Source organism: Botryllus schlosseri, chromosome 4 (genome assembly GCF_051294905.1).
Source record: "Botryllus schlosseri isolate E-star chromosome 4, Bs_hap1, whole genome shotgun sequence".
In the NCBI taxonomy this organism is placed as follows: domain Eukaryota; kingdom Metazoa; phylum Chordata; class Ascidiacea; order Stolidobranchia; family Styelidae; genus Botryllus; species Botryllus schlosseri.
Window position 1 is genome coordinate 996,952 of NC_137239.1, and position 23,514 is coordinate 1,020,465.

Sequence of the window (23,514 nt, forward strand, 5' to 3'; positions counted from 1 at the left end):
AGATGGCGCTCCATGGTCGAAGCCTGGCTGATTGGCCACACAGTACACACTACACACGACTGGTACGCGCTAATATCGAATAAATATTTTGGGATCGAGATTACAACTGCGGTTTTCAGAAGTCCTGCCAATATTTAAGCTCATATCCACCGATGACTGTATGTTGCCTGTCAAATACTTAACTGCTATTAAACATTCATTCATTATATTTTGATAATTTGTTCTACACGCATTCGAATACTCACGAGCTTCAAATCAAATTTTCCTTTAGGTTGTCCCTGTCTCAGCAAAAACTCTCTGCTGTCAAGCCATGCAAGTATTTGCGATGGCTTTATTTTATTCATGAAATTTCTGATTTCTTCGCGATGCTGGTGGGCTGTTGTTGCTTTTGTTTGAATTATTATAAAGTTTTGAGGGTAACAACTTCTGTGTAAGATGCTTCTAACCTGGGTAGCTCTGTTTTATCGCCAAATTTCATTTTCGTTATGTATGTTATCGATTTACAAGGTTGAAAAATAAAGATTCTCTCTGTCATTTGCAAATCCGTTTCTTAAAACGTTATTTCGAGCGAATTGTTTACTAGTCGGGCATTCGAAGGATTCCGGCTCAGTTGTAGCTTAGGTTATGACATCGGGTTTGATAGGACATGCTTCGACTATAAGCTCAATCCCTCCCGAGTACCTTTTCAGTAACTCATTCGGTCGTGACGGGTTTGGTTACAAAACGGGTTTTAAAAGACTTATTATGAAACAATTTGATTTGATATTCAATTAAATTTCAATTTTAAAGAAAAACATCCATTCGTGTTAAAAATTGCTACAAATTGCAGCTTATTTGGCCTGCATAATTAGGCATCGTAGACTATCCTTCTGTTTGGTGCATCTATTGACGAAGTGGTGTCACTAGAATGTCATGGGACTCCTGCTGAAGTGCGATCACCATTGCAATACGCTCTTATGGCGAAAGAATGCCCACGGTAGGTGGAAGTAATGGCTATATTATCTTCATTGGATTGCTTCTGAAACGAACAGGGTGCTCTAATAGTTGAAACCAGTGATTCCCAGCCGCAGCTCTCATTGACGTATGCATATGCCCCAAAGATTCCGATAAACAGTTGTTGTTTGTTTCAATGAACAGTTCCCGTCCATTTCTGTATATGCTTGTATATGAGTTTACTAACATCAAAATAATGGCTAATAAACAACTATTAATCGCAATAAGTGCAATTTTACTCAGTGTATATTCCCCCGCCAACTTGTGCAATAAGTGCATGCATGTATGTATGTGAAGAGCTTGCACATAACGAGATACATAGATCTATATTAGGGTTACCATATGTCTTCCTTTAGGAGGATTTGTCCTCCTTTCTCCGGAAATCGAAAATTTCCTCCGATGGCAACTAAATGTCGTCCTTTTTGAAAATTCGTCATACTTTACAGCTTTGCCAGCTAGGCTAATGGTCGGGGTCTACTAAAAATCGACATAAATGACGTGATATAAGTAACGCGGACGTTAAAGCGGGTCATTCGGGAGTCGAGTCAGTGTGAGGACCATTTTTTAGTTAACACCACAGAAATGCGGGTAATTAATTTGGTAGTGGAGTCAACACAGCAAGATTTCCAATAAATATGTCAAAATCAGTTATTTTTGATCTCGGTAAACCAACTTTTATGATTTGATAAAAGTGTCCTCCATTTCCGATTCAAAAATATGGTGACCATATATTACGCTGTAGTAACGATATGCATTTGCAGTTTGTTTCAATCGATAGCGCTACCCAATCTGCGTTCATCAATGCTAAAATAACCGATACAGAATCTATAGAAGTTTATGTGCATGCTTTTAAATTAGCCGGATGGTAAAATCCAAAGGTGAATGCTTTAAAAAGCTCGTTTAAAGTACTTGAATATTTTCATGCGGCTCCGATACCGAGAAAGGTCGGTAACCATTGGTTTAAACTTTAAACTTATGCTCTGGCGTTGGGTGTCGCACTGTTGCTAGCATATGTAGGAATCTCTGTAGGCTTCAATAAATCAAAGTTACTGCGCAGTACTGGAGCTGCTACCATCGGTACTCCGCTCCACAAGGGACTGTGAGCGTGAGTTCACCATGGTGTGATGATGACACAAATTGAAGGCAGAATAATATTGAATACGACAAAACAAATAATTTACATGCGTTGCGATTGATATTACAGTATAAAACTGTTGCAAATCTCGCTTCGAACTATTTTCCGATTTGTAAATTTATTTGCGGTACTTGTGCCGAGAGCAGTTTGGCAAATAGATATTTCCGCCAACTCACATCATCCGCATTCAATATTATTATTATTAGTATTGTAAAAGCTTTTTTTGCATGGGGTGGCGGCAGGCGCGTAGCCAGAGGGTGTCGAAACACCCCCCCCCCGCTTTTGAAACGCAAAACCACTTCCTTTTGAAATAACCATTCTGACGCTAATATTCAGTTGCAATTCAACAAGCCGTGTTATCAGTGTTACGCGGGGCCAATTAGCGAGATTATTCTGTGCACGCATATCGCATCGCACTGCGTAACGCGACGCGATCTCCCGCTGAGATGGTTGCGAAAGTAGGTCATTGATTGCCGCGCACTCGGCATTCGTCGCTGGACTGAGCAGAAACACGGCGCGACAATTCTGGAACACGAAAGACAGGCAAGAATGATGATTACAAACGCGTGCGGCCAATCAGTAATTATCCCTTACCGTCAAGGCAATGGGTTTTTACTTAGTATGGAGTAGCTCACATCGCGACATTCGGTTGCTGATTAAAACATCGATTTTGACTGCATTGCTGCATTTCCCGATTTACGTTCGCAAAGCATAATTGGATTAATATTATGGGCACTGGAATAAATTCCAACTAGCAGGCACACACAATAAAACACTGTTCAACTTTGCGCTACGAGAATATTTATCACAAAAATGGTTCACAAAATATTTTAAACGCGGCTCGCGGCCCTCATCGATGCAAATAATGCACTTTAATTTGTAAAAGGTGAACGTATATTTGATCGTCAAATCGCGATAGGAGATGTTGTTTCTCAGAGCGCGCGATGAAATCTACGTTTCTAACGATGAGGTCGAATTTGTACATCTAATAACGATCGTTGGTTTGCTGAAATCAGCATAAGTACGCTGTGCGAAAGACATAGTAGTGATCAATTTTATTGGACTGTACAATAGGCCTGCACGGTTGCGCTGATAACGAAATTGCAGACATGCCGCAAACCTGCAATAATTACAATTACAGGGTGCGCTAGTCATACCTACATACCCAAATTCGGCAATGGCAACGAGCACAATTTGTTCTGACGCGGGCATAAGTTTTAATGAAAAAGATACATAAACACAAACAATATTACACTCAAAGATTGTTACTGTTTAGCGAAATTGATTCTGCAGACGGTAGTAGGACTGCATGCGGAGGCGCTAAATCAGTGGTTCCCAACCTTTTTCGACTCATCGCCCCCTTTTGAAGCTCCACACCGATCATCGCGCCCCAAATATTGGGTACCGAAAAACAACACTTCGTCAGAACCCCCCCCCCCGAAATAAAAGGTCATGGTCTTTGGCCCCATAGGGCAGTGCTCTTCAACCTTTTTCGACGTGGTACACACTCTTAACGTTTGCTCAAAACTCGTACACCCCTGTTCATTAGGGGTCTGCAAAAATTACTCAATTTCTCAAATCGTACTGGCTACTTGATAAAATTGTTAGGTTACCTAACTTAAGCCTACACACCAAATTTGGTTCAATTCCAACCAGTAGCCGCCTTGCTACGGGAGAAGAAAGTTTCTATTTATTATATAAAAATAAATAACGAAAAATTTGAAACTTTTCTGTTCACCTCATGAAAGTATTAGGTTGTCTATGAAAACGATGTTCTTCAAATTTGGTTCAATTTCGACCAGTAGAAGCGGAGTTATTGCCGTCAAAATATTTGGATTTGAATAAAATAGTATTTGGTCATAGAGTCTATTCGCAGCCAGTTATGCCCCCGCCACGCAAATTGGAATTTCTTTCGTGTCAGAGCAAAAATAGCATGACATTACGAACGATAATCAACCTAAATGTAACAGTATTGGGGAAAGAGTAGCTAAAGCTACTGCTGCAGAAGCGGTAATTCAGATCAGTGATGATAGCAGGCACACCAGCCTACTGCGTATCAGGCCTGCCCCACACCACACACAGTCGATAGTAGCACATGGGCTGCAAGAGATGTCAGTAACCCCAGATCATATACCACTATACACAGTCTATTGTCGCTGATTTAAATCACTAATTAATAACAAAATACTAAATTGCAAATGTATATGGCGAAATATTGGACATACAATCGGCATTTTAAAACAAAAGTGTTTCGATTTCAACATGGAAGCTGTTTCGACCCTGTCACTTCATTTATGTGCATTGCGGTATTTATTAAGGTCGGATAGGAAGTGCGGATTCAAAAAGTCTGAATTATCGCGGCGGTTTCCTCAAAAATCACTAAAAGACAAATGACTAGCTAAACACATGTTTGTTAACTGCATACTTTCCAACACCAAACGGAACCATTGGTCTATTGCCGACGGCTAATATTTGCTTATGACATCACAATCAAGCTGTGTACAGCATTACACTTGAGATAGCATCGTACCATATTGCTCATTAACCTGTGCGTCAACCTGTACTGACCCTTAAACCTGCCTTTGTGATAGCTAGTCATCGGTTCATTGTAATTCGGATCTGGTACACCCCTGTACACCCCATCCGAGTGGTACACCCTTTGCAAATTCTGGTACACCCTAGGGCAGTGCTTTTCAACCTTTTTGAGCTCCGTTCGCACTTTTTTTGTAAAATAAATTTCATTCGCACAAACTAATCGAAAATTGTTATACAAAAAGAAGGTTAAGATAGGCCTACTTACCAACATTTTGTTCAGATGTGCAGCAAATTGGCTACTATGTAGCTCAAGCTATCATAAGTGTCTCATTAAAAAGGCAACTTTTTTCGCTCATATTGCTTTCAATTATTTCAATGAAACCCTTCTCGGCCACACAATGTTGTTGTGAATTTGTACAACAACGTATACTAGTGATTGAATGGCCGGGTCTTAAAATCTGTTCTGCACTCCTATCCAAAACGTAGCGTATTTTTCGCGAGTGAAAAATGGTTGCTGGCAAAAATCGTTCATGAGAGTTGACACAAAGGTCCCGCGAAGGGTTGTCGAAAGGATGAAAAACCCACATGTTTGTGTTGAGGCTTTTGCATTGTGTCTTTGGAACATAAGGTGCAAACGATCAAGGAGAGTAGGCACATTAGAGCTCGCTACATTATGATACGTTGCTCCAACTTCTGTCTCGCAAGTTTATGAGAATAGCAAATAACCCACGATACTGTGTGTTCTACTCTTTAGCTCAATTTAACTTGAGAATGCATGACAGTTTATGACGATAAAGCAGCTTTTAGACTACCACCAAAATCTGAGTTTTTGTGGCATCTCGCGACCCGAGCCTCACCCATGAAAAGGAATTTATTTTTAATATTACAGATGTATGCTACGATATTACGGGCATGTATGACATACAGAACGCGCACACCGCACTTCTACCTTCACAGCTCTACAAAACATGTCTGACGCACGCAATTTCAAATTAGGGCGAATTAAATTCCTCTGCGTATCGCAGTTGTACTACTGTCTACTCAGATGCAAGAACATTACTATTCCGTGCCGATAACGGAGCATATCCAATCCATCTCGAAATGTTTGGCCATCCAGCATCGGTCATTTTTATACCGAGGTTTTGTCGGCGCTTATGTTTTTGGCACCGCACTTTATCATCGGGTTGTTTGCCAAAACTTTACGTCTTCATGTGCCCCGACGCAGAAGCGGTTGGCCTCGAAATGAATGAGTCTCATAGGCCTGAACTCACTCGTTGCACACCCCTACAGTCTACACATTAGTTCATCCCAACGGTCTTCGACCATGTTTTCCAGAAAAAAACAGTCGAACCAATCTTATCATGAATTCTCATGATGAAGCCGTATTTAATGCGTGTCTCGCTTCTTGGCTACAGTACCCTCTGCTACAGTAGCTCTGGCACCGTGTTGACCCGAAATTATACCCTTTGCTGTCCAAACTTTAATAACCCTTGAAGGGGTAAAATTTTTCGTAACAGTAACTTGCAAATTTGAGTCTGTAATGATGGTATTTACTACTATCCTCGTGCCTCGCGCTAATCGAACAGTTATTACGAAAATATGATGATTGTTTAGCGAAAGAAAGCAGAAAGTCAATTTGACGTAATTTTATCAGCCTGATATACTCTATGTCTGCCACTATATTGTTTGTAGAGATCACTATACTGCCCCTACACCAGCTTCAAAACCAGGCTTTTGATTACGTAATAATTACAGTGCGGGAATATTAATTCACTACAGCTTGTGAGAGCTATACGATTAGAGGTGCGTCGTATTAAGTTTTTACAATTGCGTCGCAACTACAAATGTTACACTGATCTAAAATTTCCTATTAGGTTCATTTGGATTATTCCACGTCAGAAAAGTTAACAATTAATCACGATTTTCATTCGCACTTGATCCGGATTTTGATTCGCACCATTCGCACCACCTTCGTCATTCGCACTTGATCCGGATTTTCATTCGCACTATTCGCACCACCTTCGTCATTCGCACTGCAATTTTTTTCATTCGCACAAGTGCGAACCGTCACACAGGTTGAAAAGCACAGCCCTAGGGTGTACGACAACCCTGGTTGAAGAGCACTGCCATAGGGTGATAAACCAAACCTCAGACCCCCTCATCCAGTGGGCTTTTTGTCGCTACATATCAGATATACCCAATTTCATGTACTGTTTGGTGAGTCACCGTATTCCGTCTAAACGCACGAAGCGCGACAAATTTATATAATTCATGTTTGAATCGGTCAATATGGTCGATGTGGTATGTTGGAAAAGGTAGGACCCCTAAATAATAATTAAACATATTCGGGCGGAATCGTTGTTATATTGACTTCTTTACATGATGCTATTTCGTGACCTCCTATATCTGCTATGTCAGAAGATATGGAAATCGACAAAACGTACCAAACTAAAAGACGCACATGATTTCATAATGGTATTTCTTTACTGGCAAATAATTTTTTCCTTGCGGGATGGCATTTGTCCTGTAGGGTTAAGGTCACCAGGACAGGAACATTCGACGCCAGCCATTGAGGTGCCTATGGGCAATTACACATATATGTATGGTATATATATCGAAGTTTTCGGTCAGCACAAGGGCATTCCTTTTCGGCCAAGGTTTCCTCGCTGCTGATCGTTCTGGCACACTTCTCGCAGTCGCATGTCACATGGCCTCTAACTTCATATGTCTTGGTGCGTCGTGGCGCAGTAATGGCCGACGTCTACCATTTACATAAATCATGCGTATTTTTGTTGGGTGACGGGGACCCCAAAATCAAGATACATGAAAATATTTAATTAATATTTAATTTTTGAAAAAGTCGCATGAATTTCTAAAACATTACTCGATCATTCATGTTAATTCCCGAAATAATTTTCGACTTCCTTCGACTTCGGGCCCCCACCTCTAATTGGGGGGTTTGGGGTGCGGTAGTTACGGTCCCGACTCCAATACAGCCGTTTTAACGCGCCATCGCCCCCCTATCGCCCCCCTTCATTGTTTTCGCCCCTATCGCCCCCTTCGTCCGTTTTCGCCCCCCTATCGCCCCCTTCGTTATTTTCGCCCCCCTAGACCGCCAAATCGCCCCCTGGGGGGCGATATAGCCCACGTTGGGAACCACTGCGCTAAATCATACCGCCGCCGATGGTGCCAATGAGACATCGATGACCCATTTCGCATACAAATGATTCTCGCTAATTTTCAGTACGCAGTATCGATAATATACGAATTAGTGAATTGGCATTTTAAAAGGACTGGATTTCTAGTTTTAAATGAGAAAATCACTGGCTACGCACCTAGGGTTTTAATACCGACAACGTGCTGGTTAATATCAGCCCGGAACCTGCGGCCTACGCAAGTCCCGATCAGCCAGTGGAATTTGATCGTGAAATGGTGCGATTTTAATTATCCAGGTGTCATTGCAGCAAGAGCATTATGGACGGATGCCGCAACCTTATCAATAGAAATACAAATCCCGATGGTTCGAAATTCGATCCGCGACACGGTTGTGCCCGATAGAGTCCGTCCAGCAATGAAGTTTATTGGAACTCAGAAGGTTCCCGCTCAAACTAAATGAATAAATTCAGAATATCCGCCTCCGAGAATCCCTTGTTGCATCAATATTTGACAACATAATTCAATGCCGTGCACTGCACAATGCGCAGTATTAATAACAAATCAAACACTGATAAGTTTCTTCGAGGGAATACGAGTGTATAGAGCAGACAATAATTAAAAGCCTAGAGATGATAGCAAACGAGAAAGCGCGCATCTAATCTGTAATTCCTCAACTTGCGTATGGCACAACGGAGTTCCGAGTCCTGACATCGCGACAATTGTTTGCAATTGAATATGCGCACTTAGCGCAGGAATGACTTTCAATTCGCAGGCATACACAAACACACTGTCCTATTTCGCGCTCCAATTAAAATGACTATCACGAAACTAACTCAAGAATTATTTTGTAAAGGAATATTCGTGCAAATACAATTTAGTTGAGAGAAGTAGAACGTGAATTCGCGCGTCCGGTAGAGAGAGCTGTTGTTTCTCAGAGCACGCGTGTCGAAATCGACGTCGTAAACGAGGTCGCTTCGATTGTATGATTACTAATCACGGATTACAATTTATTGGGGCGTTATGAGGACTAGTTTAAGCTGCGTATACAATTAGTCGCGCGCGTATCGGCTAATAGTAAATAGTTGGCAGTTACGCGATAATCACAGACTCGCTAATTGACAGCACAGACGGCGGGCGTTCAAGCATTTTGTATGGGGTGGCCGCCACCCCATAATTATGTCATGGGGTGACTGTGCCCCCCTGCCACCCCATAACTCGGTGCCTATGACTGTAGCCATTAAACGTGCTGAATTTCTAGTATGAAAATGTTTTCAACAACTTTCTCTATGTAGCCTACCAGCCCGGTAGCTTATTGATTGCTATTGCAAGCATTGTTCGACGGTATCTGTAACATCTGGGCCTTTTTTCATGCGGGTCGTTTCGACAAGTTAGTGGTTTTACATGTGCTCTGCATATGCGTTTTGCTTGCCAGCAAAAATGCCCTGCTTTTGGGTGCTGAAAATATGGTAGGCCTATCAAATAGTCGAAGTACAATATTTGTAGAATGGTATTTATCATAAACACTTCGCGGCCATCCACAATAGTCCATATCACTGGGATCAATGTTTTACGTTTAATTTCAGATGACATTATAGAATACTCTGCTGATCCTTCGTGAGTGTGCAGCCGGCCGGCAGCTGTTATCCGTTCAAGGTCGTAATCCAGCTGCCGTATCGATAGAATGCAGGTAAGAAACATTTCTTTCCTAAACTTTTGCACGGATACCAACTGCTTCCTTTCAAGCGTGGCCTCGTACAATCAAGGCAGCGTTCACGTTACTGCTGCGCGCTTCTCACGAACACCAGTCGATTTCAGCAGTACTCAATCTTTTCTGCACAAATGACTATTTATCTGATATCGCTTACACATGAACTTAGAGTTGCATTCAAAGTTTTAAAACATTTTGTTCTAAACGGTGTATTGAAAAAATTCCGTTTTATGTATAATTATGTCCTAATTGTATAAATACTTTAGGAAAAAGAAGTCCTATGAGCCCGGGGACGACATACGCTCAAGATATAGTCGTGTTATACGTTATGGAATGGTTGGAACTCTCGGCATCACCATCGCTTCGACATGCAGTTATGGCACGTAGTTATAGATCACTGGAACGGAATGGATATTCTAATGATGATGACATGGGCCGGAAAAACATTTTCATTAAAATATCCCTATTGGGCCTATATATTTTCAACTATAAACTTCAGGAACCATATAACTATTGATTGAGTATCTCACTTATTTGCACCGAAGAGTAAGATGCGAATCAGGTAAACTGCTCTATCTAGTAAAATATTTTGCTTTCAACCCATTGCAACGCGCCAAACACGTCAATGTTTACGATGGAGAGATATCCGAGGGTTGGAGAGGGTTCTGTTTTCGGGTACACCACAAGAATGTTCAAATTTTGACACTAGTGAACAGAACCCGCTATAGACCCCTGGAACATATCTACACAAGAATTAGTGTATTTTATTCGTTTTCGCCTAATTACATTGGAATGGAAAGCTGCATTTGGTACTAAAAATTGCAGAGGGCCTGATTCGCACCGTACGCTGTGATGGAAATCCGGTAAAGAGGCCTACTTATTTTCCAGCCATGTATTTAAATTGCACTAAATTTATTGCTTTACATGTGATATGAGTCTAACGCACGATATTCAATGTGTCTGCACCTTCCTGTGGAATGTCGAGTCGTATTTGTGCGTGGAATGACTAAATTTGCAAAAACATCGAAATTGCATTCAATAGCGAAAGAAGGAAGTTCCAACAACAATCAAATGAAAGTTCATATCAAATCAGTGTTCACTCCAAAAGCATGAAAATGGCAAATGCTTGTACCGCACACCGAGCGTGGCTCGTTTCGCACGACACAGTTCTCATTTAATATTTTCAGGAAAACCAGAAATTACATTCGAATTAACATGATAGCATATAGATTTGCCGAATTAGATTAGAATTACATTACGGGCATTCCGCTCAAATTAGTGTAATCAGTAGTGCCATTTAGAGTCATTAAAGTCATATTTTTTTCAATGCATCAGTAAGTCGTGAAATCAATTTTAACGCATCCCTATGGGGTATATATTAAGAAAGTTATGAAGTCATATAAAGTCATATTTTGCTGGTTTTGTCATAAATCAGCTTTTGAGGTTATAAAGTCATATTTTTGAGTTATCAAGTCATATCGTGGTATACTTTATATAAAAAGTACCACCACCACAGCCCATAGTTACTCGTTGGGGCAGCTGGTTAAATGCTGCTCAATATTATGCCGAGAGTGAAAGAAATAGTCAATGCATGGGAAGGTGAAGGAGTAGTAAAGAGGGTCACAAATTCAGTCAACGATCCGAAGTTGACTAGTCAGTTTACAGAAATATGCCTCCATTACAGCAATATTTCAAACTTAATACTCAAAATGGAAATCAAAGAGGCTCATGCTGATCTATATGTCCTTGATGTCGGAAAAGATCCGCTTGAGCTCAAATATTACATTAGGAAGCGATTGGACAAAAACGATGAGAGACAAATTATGGAGCTACAAAGACAAGACATTACACCCCAGCGCTTTATGTAAAACTGCAGAAGTGTCAACCCACATCAGCGTCTGTGGAGCGCTCATTTTCCTTACTAAAGTCATTTTTACGTTCAAATCGTAACTTCAAAGACTCTAACATTCCACGCTAATGAAACTGTACTACAACATTGGTTTAAAATAAAGATGGATGTGTATTACTGTTATGTTGCGTATGTTTTACTCTTTAGTTGCGTGGGGGACGTTGCTCGCATGTAAAAATACACGATTTTCACATAAAGTCATATAAAGTCATATTTTCAAAAAAGAATAAAGTCATATTATTGATTTTTTAAGGTCATATAAAAATGGCCCCAGCAATCAGGCAACTAGAATTATCTAGTTGTCGAAGTTTGACTGACGCATATAGTCAGAGAAATGTAACAATTGGAACAAGCCTATGGTCACATTTTGTTGTACTGATGTCATTACTAAAATTATCGGTTTTGTACGAGTATGAAGATTGTAACTCAGATATCAATTGTTAAATGAGCGACTTCTATAAATATTGCTCTACATCTGTAAAACAGCGTGACCCGGCACGAATTACGAATCATCGAGAAAGAAAATTCCGTTTCGCATGTCACGCATAGTAAGCTTAAAAAGTAGCGCACCTAACCTAGACAAAACCCATGTATAGGTCATTTCCACAAAATATAGTGTATTTGACTTGTTTACACCTATCGGAATGTGTTGTTGTTGTTGTTGTTTTGCGATATTCATGGTGTTTGTCGATTGCAATTAATGGTCATTTACACCAGACCGATTTTCTTCGTTTTTATTCCATAGCTACCGACTCGTAGCACCGCCCACTTCTAGGATTTTATCAGACACCGCTTACACGGATGAGATGGCGAGGAGGAGCCTAGATAAACCTTCAACACTGAGGTAGGAATTCTGGAGTCGACCTCGGTCGGACTCGACCCCGCAAACCATTGGTGTTGCAGCTATGTGGATTACACCACTACGCTATCTCGCCACCGTATACTGTTGTTGTTTGTAATATTCATGTTTCCTTTCAACTGCAACGGCCAGTTACACCAGAGTGATATTATTTATGATCGTGCTATAATTATATTAACTATTAAATATTTTTTATTATCATGATATACTGTTAATGAATGTTATATAGTATACGCATGGGCCATTAGGTCATCGTCCGGCATACAGCGCAAAGTTTTAGTATTTCTTAAAGCGCTCGGTTCAGGAGGCTTTCAGAATTGCAGCAAAGATATCTTAAAAGTATCCCAGCCAACTGTGAGTAAAGTATTGAGCGCATTTTGAGATACAGTGCTATCTATAGCTCCAAATTTCATTTACATCCCAAAAAATAACATGGAAGTCGTTGCCGCAAAACGCTGCAATAAAGAATTTTATAAAATTTTAAACTGGCTTGCAGACAAGCGTTTGCGATTAGAAAGCACCCTTACTGTTTCAATAGCTGCTAGATAGCCGTGACGATGAAAACCATTATGGCATTGCCGACAGCGCAGGGTAATTGCCATGTCATAATCGGGCTGCCATAAGGAAAATACAGGTCTCAAAAAGTCTTTGATTCGTTTCACGTCATCATTAATCAAGTCATAAATAAATCATCAATACGCAAATTCTGAGTATATTGTCTGGACCTCTGCTTGCACTTCAATATCAATTCCCAGAATTTGCCGTTAACAAATTTAGATGGGTAGTCAAGCAATCAAGGAATCCTTCTCAGCTCATTGATGTATATGTATACGAAACGAAGTGATAAGTTTCCCACTTCCAATTTCCAACTCATCACGAACAGAAATCACGAGTACGTACAAAACGTGTAATACGTATACCGAAGATAAATATTCTGTTCGGTTGAGCAAAGTCCTGAACACGAACGCGATTACGAACGCTATCACGAACGCGATTACGAACACGATCACGAATGAGCATGCAAAGACCCCCCTGATCCGCGTAAGCGGTGTCTTAAAAAGCCATAGCCGTGCTACAATTGCTGTACAGTTGGTAGATAAAGAATCAATGTAAAGAATATCGACCTGGTGTAAATGACCGTTATAGTGGAAAAACACAATGAATACCGCTAACAGCAACATCATTTTGGTTTTGATTTTGATATTCGTCAATGTGATCGATTTTCCTCGATGTTTTAGCAATCCTGGGCTATTAACATATATCTTTGTACCTTAACGAAACCGCTTGAGACAGTCTACCATCATAATTTTCCACAAGATCACACAATTGACGTGAACCCATACAAGCTAGGGATGCCATTTGTTCTCTTTTCGGAGGATTTGACCTCTTGTTTCAACAAATGTATAAAAGTAAAATGTCCTCCTCCCACGCCAAAATGTCGAATGCCGTCCTCCTTTCTGTCTTGATTTTAATGCGATTTGACAGCGAAGTCTAAAACTAAACGTGTAAACCGCGTTTTTCTGGAACTGCCGGGAAGGTTAACTAAAAAACCGCCACAAACTATCCGTGGAACGTGTTTTTCAGGCAATACCGTGAATATTGACTAAACAAAGGTCAACTCAGCTAGAATCACGATTATCTGTATAAAGTCCCCGTTATTATGTTGGTTAATATAACTTGAAAAAGTGTCCTCTTTTCGGCTCTAAAAATATGGTACCCCTACCATAACTACGCGCGCACACACACATACACAGTTACACACACACACGTACACAGTCTACACACACACCATTTTCAGCCTGCTCCTCACAAGTCTGATCATGTCATGATCATACATTCAGAATCTCGGGAAATCATTCAGCCCATCCTCCAAAGTCTACATTCATTCCACATCAAATACGCAAATTAGTTACCCACTCTTCCTTACTAAATTAGACCATGTGAAGACGTGAAGCATGCGAAGCCGGTTGGAATTTTAAAGTCGCGATTGATTGGTGCAGCATAGTGAAAGAGTAGGAAATAAAATCGTTTCGCTTGACACTAATATTATTATTAGTGTCAATTATATTATTATTAGTGACATCCTGGTAATGTTCCTTATCTGATCACACGTTTTGTGCGCCACATCTACAAGAGGTATTATAGGGAACTCCATTATAGGGAATTCCAATATAGGCCTACATCGTCTGGTCTTAGTGACATGGTCGGTACATTAAATATACGGAATCAGACAAACTAACATACATAGATCCACGCACCCATATATATTTATGCGTGTCTAGCAGATAGCTTTAATATATAAATCGACCCGATGATAATACAATTTAAATCCAGCAGCAATACCTAGAAATATCTTTGGGTTAGAGAAGACGTCTTGACATTGCCTGACAGTAGGAGTCGATTTTTCCATTTATTATTTCATTTCGCTGGTGTTAAATCACCTTTGATTGGTATTTGACTGTTACTTTAGTAATCTATAGCTCTTCGATAGTTCACATTTATCCTCAAATGGAAGGAATTGTACGACAGGCTGAGAAACACTGGCCTCTGGCCTGTTTACTTGCTGAGATGCAGTGATGCATATCTAATCGAATACTAATCGACTATTATGCTGAGTATTAGTAATATGTGTGTACTTCGGTCTACGCGCGGAACTCAGCGCGAGAGGTAACCTCCAGAAACCATTTTATTAGTAGATGACCGTGGCCTGAAATCTTACGGTGCACCGACTATAGCAACACACAATTATTTCCTGGCAACAAACTAACAGGACAAAATAAATTTCAAGACTGACAGAATTTATATTTCACGACCGTCGCCGAGTCTAGGAAGATATGAAGACGTAGACAGTGAAATTAACCGATAGTGTTGGGGTCATTCATGCATGACAAACCAATGATACCAATGTGCATATGTACATATTGCACATGTGTACATAACTACATATGCACATATGTACATATTTTGCAATATTTCAATGTAATACGTTCTGCAGAATTTTGCAAAGATAATATACATGTAGAGTGGGTCTGTGACTCTGGTAAGCTTAATAAGACCACGTACTGTTTCGACTCTTATACCTTCACCACCTGGCTCCAATGTTAGAAACAATATATTCCATATGAAATATCATACCGGTGTATATTGATATGCGTCATGAGTCAGGCGAACTGTGAATAGTTTATCAAAAACCATTTTGTATCATATTACAGTATAACGAGGTAGAATTGTTCGTCTTACGGTGAATGGACGGTGAGCGGTGCCGAGTTCAACCCAAATATAGCTTTGACGTAAGAATGCGCAATTTCTGCGAAATTACGTTGTTTCGGAAAAGCTTCCAAGGCGGAACTATATGATCGGTTATTTGCACAATCGATTTTTCAAATTATCGAGGTCTTCGAAAATCTTGTCTACCAATGAATCAAGCACTAGCATTCTCACTGAAAGATCAGTAGCATTTCAGCACGTGCAACCGGCATATAGGTAATTAGAGAGATTACGAATATCACATTAGTTTTGCCAGATTGGCTCTTGCTCAGAAGAAATTTATACCACTAAAAAAGCACAAAATTACTATATTTACCATTGAATATATCACTTGATAGGAAGAGAATCGTAGTTCTTTTTAAGTTTATACTGCCCATAAATAGATAATTGACTATGAAGAACCCTCATGTCTATTTCAGTCATTCTATCAATATTAACATGACCCGATGCGAAATATTTGTTTGTCAACAAAGCAGTTTGTCACGCCTAACAATTGTACTTTTGCACAACGGAAATAAAACATTCTTCTGTATTAATAGGTCATTCTACCAAGATTAAAGAGGAGTATGAAGCTGTAAAATTTGTCGTTGAAAAGCTTAACTACAATACTCATATGCGTCTCATTTCTTTTTACTTGTAAATGGATAATTTTCCGCTTAGTCAACAAAGTGGGTATACCTTATCCATATCAAACGAGAAGCTTAAATCTGGTATCTTTGATAGATTTCAGATTCGAATACGGATGGAACATTCCAATTTCATATTAGGAAGGAGTTCACTGCATGAATTTCTCCTAAGATGTAGTAAATAAAACTTTTTGGATGATCACAAAGTACCCAACTACAAAAAGTTGGTCCGAAAATTCGTATGCATATGGAAAACTTGGAATAAACACGAGCATAGAAGTTCACTTCCTGTTCAGTCATCTTGATATATTTCCTGATCATCTTGTTGATTAGCAAGGGGAGAGGTTTCGCCAAGACATCAAAACAAAAAAAGAAAGATATCAGGGCAGATGAGATGACCATATTATGGCAGACCATTACTGGAACCTTTCGAGAAACTGCACTAAATTGCTTACAGGAGAAAATCGTACAAAAAACAATTGTGATTTAAAATAAATTAATAGTATTATATTCTAACTATTTATTTCAAATTTACAATAGGTGGTTGACGTAAAACTGATCGAATTAATGCCACGTTATTTGAGTATCTAGGTAAATACTTATATATATGACGGAAGTTTATTTCTGAAGTTTATAACTATGATAAATCGAATACCTCTAAATATAGTGCTGTTGCTGTATTTTGAATTAAAAGAGTCTTCTGTGTGTAAAAATAACAAGTAGATTGAATTCCTAAACTTTATAGTACGACTGAGCCGATTTTCTATCTACCCATTACAGCAAAAATGGGAGATTTTTGTCAAAATATCCCAATGTGTTATCTCTAAAACAAAAGACAATTTGAAAAACTGAGTTCATATTCGTAATCAATGCCCTCCATAACCCCCCAAACCACTCTTACTTTGTCTGTCTAAAAATATGTGTTGACCAGTGTTATTAAAAGATATGGGCGTCTGTTCGCATAGGTCTATCAGACATCGATGTGCATTGTGCAATTTAATACATTACGATATTTCAGGAGTCCAACTATTGCTTCGACAGCCGGGAACGATGCGAGTTGGGGCTTTTCGCGTCTTCATGAATCAAGCACATTTGAGAAAATATGCAGGTGACCGTATGTAGATTTATAAATGCTAACATTCCCTGGTCACAACTCGTACAAACTCCTGGATTTCAGAATGCGCAACTGGAACAAGAACTAGAACTACAACTATCGATCTTTCCAAAACCAACAACCTATCCATAATACAGCAAACTATAAATTCAATTCAAAAGCAACTCATTACTTTTTCTTTTATCGGAATCGGATCGGCTTTCCACATAAACTTAACATGAACAATAAATGGTACGGGCTTCAGCCAGTGTTTAGTTGACCTTCAGCTAACTAGGTTGGTATTTTGTAGAGTCTGGTTTCGTTATTAATATATAGCAATTATTGCAAGGAGGAATGTTCAACTTTGTACAGATATTCGAGAGATCTGATATGCGGAGGTGGTCAAACTTGTTATCGTAGAAAGTAGAATTCACGCCATAATATTCTGCTCAATTGCCGGTAGGAGTTGAGATTTCCGAGACGCATCCAAGCTACTTGAAGTGGACTAAGTCAATAGGGATGGTGTGAACCTCTGAGAGGTTCAGGTTCGTGTGAACGCGAACCTTTTTGAAAGATTCTGTGTGAACGCGAACGAGAACCTCATTACGCCACGTGACGTCATATTGCTAATTTCAACCCTGCATTTCAGTAAAGCGATAGCCTATATTATTGTACACGATACTCAACGACGACTCGGGCCACATAATGCCACAATGCTGAATTACATATTGACGTTTTAAACGTCGCCAAATGTATCAACTGGGGCAATCAAATGATATAATAATCCAATTTCGACGAGGACTTGCAAGGGAATATAAGCTAACGCCTCAACGGTCTAGGCCAGACCGGACAATGTATTCGGCGTCTAAGTATTGCTACGTTGATATAGAGCAGAGTGTAACACTGGTTTCTATACTTGCTACCGATATTACCCCATTAACAAGTTATGCAGCAGTAGCCAACACCCAAATCTCTCGGATTTGGTTTTTATGATACAATTAACATAGCCTATACATATGAAATCATGATTGACCCTGTACGTCTCATAGATTTTCTACATCAGACAAATATATCAACTTCATTGAGTGGTTGAATTTAAGCATCATTCGCTGTCTACCTACATGCAGTGTATTTTGCTCTTGATGTTGAGTGATTGCGGGTCAAGCTCGCAGCAGCGAGTCACTAAATATTCGAGCAAACTTTTGTAACAAAGCAAGTAAAATTTTTGAGATTGTCAAGGTGCATGCTCGTTTAGTGTTTTTTTTATGATACCAGCGCCATCCATATATTGTAGCCCGCAGTTGAAATGCAATAAATTTCAACCAAAGATGTTATAATAAAGTGAAAATTGTAATATGTGAAAAAGTTTCACAGTGCAGAACCTACCAAGGTTCGTTTGTGAACGTGAACCTCTAAAATTCAGAGGTTCGCACACAGAACGCGAACGTGAACCTCACGTTCACACCATCCCTAGTAGTCAATGAATATCCGAAAACAGTAAGTAAGTCGTTTCAAAACGTAGATTCGGTTGATCGAAATGGCTTCTTCCCAAATTGCAAAATGTATATCATCCCTTTTGACGACAAACAACTAATGCCACTAGAAATGAACGCGATTTGCCAATGTCAAATAAAATCAGCTATACCTTGATACACGGTGTATTTCGACCGGTAGTTACGACAATTTCGCTTACAATCTCAATGGAAATATACCGGTATGCCAACACTGCATTCTACTTTACAAAACCTCAAGTCAAAAAATAAGTATACGGTTTATTAGCATTAAAATGTCTAGAAGAAGTGGAAGAAGTCTACAAACATAATCACTCGCGTAAGTATATCTGGTAGGCAAGACTTACTTAACTACTCCAAAACAGTAGAAGTTCCTCGTTACTGACAACCTATGCTGATGTGATATAACCGTATGGTATCTATGTCCATGATACTACGGTACAATCACTGATATACTTTGTTATATTGGCCAGTATGGTACATATATAGCTCCATGAATAAACAGCCATGGTTGAAAGGCCTTACTTACCGAGCAGCACCCCTTTCCCTCCTCTACATAAATATATACCGATGCCCAACATGAGTGTCATATAGTGACATGAGTTTGCCAGGTATTACGAGTACTGTGCCGATGTACATTCGTACAACATTTAGCTTCGGGAGGTGTCAAAACTAGAATTCATCTAGACGAGGCGATATGTTACTGATGGGTGCCTGCTTTTTTTACGATGAAACTAATGAGCATGTTGATTGAAATGAAAAGCCAGTATAATATGCATAACAAGTCAATCAACACGATTGATAACTATGCATCGTGAAGTTGGTAATTAACACATCGAAACTAATGACAGATGAAGATTGGAATAATGTTGATGTTGCTACAAATACTTTGTATTGTACTTGATAAATCCAAACGTCGTATATGTACTTGATAAATCCATGCGTGGATTAAAAAATCAAAATGCGGAGAAAAAGTTGTAAAACATGTTTACAATCGAACGCAGATAACGTAATGGGAAACTCCGCAATTGAGTCAAGTCGATGATACCGGTTTCCCCTTCAAGCAAATTTTTTATTGCTATGTCATTCGTCTGATTTTTGACTGCCTTACAGCAGCAGTCGAGACTTTTTGGTTATCGCACGTATGGAGATTCGGAGCGTAAATACAATTACTGAGGAAGATATTTGGAATATTTTGACACTAGCCAGACGGTACCATGTTGATATGACAGTACGTGCATTATCATTGAGTCTATGTCAGTCTTATACTAACTAGTTTTTGATAAGTGAGTAGTTCTAGTTGTAATTATGCATTTTGAAAAGTGAGTAGTTCTAGTTCTTAAAAATAGTTGCCGAACAACTAGAAAACACGTGTCGTCTTTTGGCGGGAATCGTGATACCGGTGTTATGTTTTGTGCTGCTCTTGCATAGCTCATTATTACCAACAGTGGCGTAGCCATAGGGTGTGTTTTGAGGTCTACCCCCCTCCATTTTAAACTAGAAATTGTCGTGGATCTGTCTGGTTTTGTTGTAACCTACTGATATTCGTGTTGAGCCGATCCGATTCCGATAAAATAAGTATTAATGTTTCTCTTTATAATTAAATCTAGTTAGTCAGTTAGTTGGGGATTTAGTCTTTAGTTTTAGTTCTAGTTTTTGTTGCTAGTTTTGAAAAGTGAGTAGATCAACTTTTAGTTCTAGTTGCGCAGTTTAAAAATCCGGTAATTTGTACAACTCTGGATGGCGCGCGAGAAGCTCCAGATTATCTATAGATTTTAGAGATTTTGTGATCGTTTCTATTCTTAGAATCGTTATCAGAGCGTTGCGATTTGTTTGCAGATTGCTGATTACAGCCTCGCGGTATCCACCCTGACAAGTCTTCCGAAATCTGCAAGATTAGTCCTCTGCAATTTTAATGATAGCTCAATCTTAATCGAAGGTATGACTTAATCACCGTTTCACATAATTAAACTAAACTCGACTGGAGCTATACGCTGCCAATCCGGTTTGGTGACTTCTGCATCCTAATTAAAGGAGATCCTTCTTATAGTCGATTAGCTTTCTCCCGCCATCCTGGATTGTCGAGAGGCTAACGAACTTCGTGCTCTTGTAGCTTGCTGTTTACGATCAAAACAAAAAGCGGAATTTCGAATGCTGTGTAGTGTATACAGTCCGTTAACAGAATTTCACGCGGCTTGTGGTTGATTCGTCTCGGTGATGTTGTTGGAACAAAATGGCCGTCTTCTCAAGTCTGTCACCGCGTGTCATACGGAGGATTGGGCGAAATGATTCCTGTACTCTAATAATATGAACCGAGCATTAATTCTAATGCCTCGAGTAGGGTAGCGAGAGAGGATTTTTCCAGTACTGAAATTATACGCTCCTTAAAATTAAGAGTCAAGTTATCAATGAGAACTATGCCTTCCATACTATTTTCCCACTGAGGAAGGCTATCGATTCGGCGTATCGCAGCATACGAATCGTGTAGTATAAAGCTACGAACGTTTGTGGAAATGACATATTGTGAAGTCATGATCAACCTACAACATTGTCACAAAGAGCAATGAATTAAGCGCTCAAATAATGCCAAATTATCTTTAATGTGATATAAAACTGGCATTATATTCTTTGTGGTCGCGTAAAAAATACATATTTCAACTGTTCACATCATTCATATTGAAACACATAAGCCACTAAGCCTAAGGGATCGTGCGTTATTGCATATATGCAAACCAGTATTGGTGCATTTCCAACGATATTTTACATTCGACGAATGCGGAGTAACCCTGAAGCACACATTGTGCACGGGGGATAAAATCCATAGATGGAGAGCACATTTATTTGCCATCCGTCCAATTCTAAAACATATATAACAAAAATGCAATTAGGCGAAATGTGATGTACTAATGTACTTATAAGCAAGGTGTAGAGCAGTTATTCCCAAACCCTTTCGGCTTGTGGCACGCAAGAAAAATTATAAAACTCTCTCGACACATTTACAAAAGAGATGCCTCAAAATCTAATCACTTGGTAATAGGTATAGCCTACTAATTGCTTGAACATATATTCGACTAAAATGATGATTAGTTGTTGACAAAAATATCCGCATTTCGTTGTTTTCCAAGCATTGCCTCTCGGTTGCAGCTTTTAATGAAAATATGTTCGCATAGACTTAGTGTTACCATATTTTGAGATCCGAAAAAAGAGGTCACTTCTCAAAAATTCTGAAAGCTGTGATTCCGTCCAAGAAAACTGGTAAATTTGAATTTTTTTTTATCAATTCCACTGTGTTGACTAAAAAGTAGTCATCACTTTTATGGACTCCCGCATTACCCACTTTTCTACAATTCTGCTTACCGATACTGCAGTTATGTCGACTTTTTGATGAAATTTTACCACTTTTTCTGAAAATAGAGGACAAATTCCCAAAAAAGAGGACATTCAGGCGTCGTCCGAGGACACTTTCAGTTTTGTCAAAGAAGAGGACAAATCCTCTCAAAAGAGGACGTATGGTGACCCTAAAATATACCCATCCCTATACTTCTTTACAGCAAATCCTGAGAAGTATTGTTGAAGTGTAAGTTGAAGTTCAGATAATGTGTGTTGATTTCAAACAAATAAAATAATTTCGTCGCGACATAGCAGTCTATTACCCCACTCATCGGCAATGCCATGATTGGTTTCATGCACAATTTCACAAAACACATGTCAACCAGCTATTGGAGAAGTCTGGCCGCTTTGAAATCGCCAGAAAGACTCGCGGCCCACACAGAGAATCTGCCGCGGCACCCAGTTTGGGAATCACTGGTGCAGAGACTCGATAAGACATAGTCATAAACGCCGAGTCACCCAGGCCAAGAGCACCATACACAGAAGTCATTACCTTCAACTTGTTACCCACAAAACTGTAGGTCAACTAAAAGTAAAGTATATAAAATAAATAAAACACAGGGAAAATAAAAATACAACAGCACCACACAGCATCGTAGAAAAATTATAGAATTTAAATGAATAAAATAAAGTCATTGCAAAAATAACTGATCAGTGATTTGCGACCAGAGAGTCGAAACATTGCTTCAACTCATATTAAGGTATATCACGGGGATCAAGTGGTCAAGACAAATTCTCGGATAGGTATATTACGGATATTATCAATTGGATAGCATAATGAACCAAGAAGTAACTGAATTTTATTGTGTTTGAGTGCGATTATCATGTGTGGGTGTAATTGAGGTGTAGATTGAAATGGAGAGTACAGGGCTTGAGAATATGTGATGGCAGTGCGCGCGGTACTTACAGATTCGAATATCATATTATGGAATATTTGACAGATCCAAACGCTAGCTGTAATGTCCCTGCAATTTTAAATAACTATGTTTTATGGCCGCAACAATATTCCAAAAGAATGTAGTTGATTACGTATTTTTTCATAATCTATTAGCCCCTCAGGCCCTATAGTATTTTGAGTTGTGTGTGTGGGCATCGGAGGACCAATGATTTAATCGCACAAGGAGGGAAAATTCTCTGCTACGTTACTAGAGTCACGACTGGACGATCGATATCAATTAAGTCAAGTCCATTTTAGTCTCACGTGATTACTGTACACGAGGATTAAGTAATTCTCAATTGCCTCCATATCAGATTGCGATGGGCGTATTCTCTTTATGTTACATTCCAAAAAAACAGCTTCAGATATTGGTAAAATGTTCCAGCAATTAATTA

The 23,514-nt window shown here is 39.4% G+C and overlaps 2 long non-coding RNA genes across 2 annotated transcripts in view; one reads left to right on the plus strand and one right to left on the minus strand.

Moving 5' to 3' along the window:
* Positions 1 to 23,514, minus strand: part of LOC145437866 (uncharacterized) — a 430,122-nt gene that overhangs the window by 300,566 nt on the left and 106,042 nt on the right. The window lies entirely within an intron of this gene.
* Positions 294 to 21,556, plus strand: LOC145436822 (uncharacterized). The gene is made up of 4 exons (XR_013914421.1): positions 294 to 976; positions 9,403 to 10,390; positions 17,207 to 17,296; positions 20,632 to 21,556. It is a non-coding gene; the product is annotated as an uncharacterized LOC145436822 (long non-coding RNA).